A 3,205-nucleotide genomic window follows, 5' to 3' on the forward strand; every position below is an offset into this window, starting at 1 on the left:
CAAAAGACAGACAAAAGCCAGCCAGGCACGCCAGCCACAACATATGGCCTCTACTCTCATCTGTGCTTCACTGAGCCACATTTTGCACACTCTATTTCTCCTTCTTTTCTTGCTTTCCTGTTACCCTTTTTATTTGCTGCTGCTGCTGTAAGTTTAAACAACCAAACCTTCACAATCTGGCACAACCAATTTACCTGAAAAGCCATATTTCTTTTTCCATTTAGTTATGTACTTCAGATTTTCCAGATTGCGTTTGTGCATGTATTTTTCGTCGCCCTGAAATAGGGGCTTATTTTCTGTGCATGTGTTATCCATGTGGTCACCTATTCCCCTTCACTCTGCAAAGTTCAGGTCAGCTTCTACCCGCCGTGGGGCGGACCTCCTTGGAATCCCCCTCTTTGCAGACATCGTCGGGATATGTGAGTGTGGTGCGTATGGACTTAAAATGACCTACTTTGCAGACAATACGGCTCCACTTTTATCCCCTGATAAAATGGGATATCAAGCTGTCCGTGCTTATTACTAAGGAATACTCAGTCACAACAATCCACACATAGAGTCCGACACTGTCATACACACACAACCACTCCACAACCGCTCCAACTCTCACACATATAAAAATAAATTACAGATTTCATCAATGATTGCAATTACAGACCAAGCCCTCATCTTAAAAAAATAAAAAATAAATCATTTTATATCAAGACATAAATAACCCAACAAATCCTTACAACAAAACAACAAAAACAGAATTTTCTCTCATTCATACCACAACACACTTAGTTTCACTTTTGCAATAATCAATTAATTCACGTCTCTAACTGCTTCTCCTGAAATTTTATTCTTACTCCTCCTGTATTTCTCAGCCTGATGGGGACTCAAACCCCTCCGCCACCTGTGCCGGCAGGACCGGAGACTCTAACTCCCTCCCCGCACTTTATTCCGGATGGGGACTCGAACCCCTCCGCCAAATGTGCCGGCAGGACCGGAGACTCTAACTCCCTCCCCCGCACTTTATTCCGGATGGGGACTCGAACCCCTCCTCAACATATTTTCCTCACAGGCAGGCAGTAATTACTTACGTTAATTTGTTGCGCCCCTCATTTGGTTCGGAGGCGTCGTCAATCTACTGCGGCGAGCGGAGGTGGACGTCTATAGTCACCGGCCCGACGGAGAATTCACTCCTCAGGACTTTCCTTCAATCCCTCTAGTGGAATCGGCACTGCGGCGTGTCTTCCTCCGTTTGCTCGAGAAGATCTGTCGACGCCCCACGTTGGGCGCCAAGAAAAAACTGTTGGGTTTGCACCCTGTTTTTAAAGAAATGAGAGGCACAGACACTGTAAAGAAACCAGTCAGAGAGAGACAAATATATATATATTTTGCTCTGCGCAGAGGAGAACAAGAAGCAGCTTATGTGCTAAGCTCCAAAGCTCTCCCAAAATCCCCTCCTCTGGCCCAGCCTTTTATTTAGTTCATCAACATGAGAAAAAACAAACAAGGACAGTCGGGAGAGGTTACACATGAGTCATGTCTGCAAGAGGGTGGTGGCAAAGCAAGGTAACGGCTGAAACCTTCCATTCCTGCAACATGAGCCTTGTGGCTCGTCAAAGCAGGATAAGGCACTTATGCAAAATGAAAAATAGTTTGCTCAATCATGAAGAATGCAGACAAGTCTTTCTTTCTAAAACCTCCTCTTCTCACTAAGAGGAAAAATAATATAAGCATAAACTATAAGAAAATAAATAATAATAATATAAGCATAAACTAAAGAAAATAAATGATAATAATATAAGCATAAACTAAAGAAAATAAATGATAATATGAGCATGAACTATATAAAATCCTTGACAGATAACGAATTCCCTCGGCTGAGAATCTATATTACATAGAGAATATCGTCCGGGTATGTCAGCAGATTCTGGCGGTCTTTAAAAACCCTCGCCCTGTGAAGAGAGCCCCTCACAATTTGTACCCCAATATCAAACGGATCATCCAGGTAGGCCGGCATTGTCTTCGGAGTGATTGAAGGTGGATGGACGGTACTTATAAAGGGAGTGGTTAAGCGAAAACCTCAAGCTAACCGAGAACATAACCTGCTCGGAGCAGGTTTGGCACACAGCATAAATTGCCATGGCAGCATACCTCGATCGAAACCTATCCACCTTTCATAGTACGGGTTAACCGGGAAGTTACTCCACACGTCATCAACTTACTCCCGAAGTTACCCTGATAAGCCAGTAACCCCGCTTCGTAGTACAGACCCCAGGAGTTGGACATTTCATTTGACAAAGTCTTTACAGACACATGAAACACCTCCAGAATTTACACTTTTCACATCTGCTTCCAACATTAGTGGCTGAAGGTTCGGCTCTGCCTCAGATATCTGAAAAATACAGTCATCACTTATCAGGCGTAATGTGTGTTACACACAACCAAAGAGAAGGAAAATAAAGAAGGATAGAAATAAGTCAGTTGTTTTTTTTTTTTTTTATTGTTACAAGGAAAACAGTGTTTTCAATACATTTTCAACGTATGTTCCAAAAAACAAAAAACATTATCTGTGTTCTGTACATGTCACATTTTACCCCATAAATGTCAGAAATAAACATGATTATTCCAGGGAGGAAACATCCAGTAAATACTTAACTGTGTTATTTGCATAATAGTGACTGTATGACTCACTTCTTGAATCCAGTTCTTTTTTGCTTTTTGAAAACTGTCTCTGTTCAGTCAGTTACACAGATTGTGTTGGCAACATGCTCTTTAAAAGTTTTTGGCAACGTTGCTTTGATTGTTTCTCCAGGCAGCCGCACAATGAGATCCTTCATGTGTTCACACATAATGTCTACCCACAGTCCCACTGTCCTGCTGACCTGACCTGTGATATTTTAAATCACTGTGCCAAATCAGCCATGACAAAGTTTTGTCTTAGTTTCATCAGTCATTAGAATTTGATCCACAACTGGCATTGATGGTGAAGTGTTTAAAATTCTGTGAGTGGAATCCCTGCATACAGACGGGAGTCTGCATCACTCTCTAAGATGCTCTCTCTCTTTCTTCGTCTCTGCTTGCAGCAGTTTCAAGGTGAAATAAACCATGACTGTCCCTTTGTGATTTAGTGTTAAATGCATGCTCTAAACCAAATCAGTTGATCATAAACCCACGTATTTGATTGCAGAGACGCTGCATTCACCACGCGCATGCA

The sequence above is a fragment of the Thalassophryne amazonica genome, chromosome 17 (assembly GCF_902500255.1).
Source record: "Thalassophryne amazonica chromosome 17, fThaAma1.1, whole genome shotgun sequence".
Lineage (NCBI taxonomy): Eukaryota > Metazoa > Chordata > Actinopteri > Batrachoidiformes > Batrachoididae > Thalassophryne > Thalassophryne amazonica.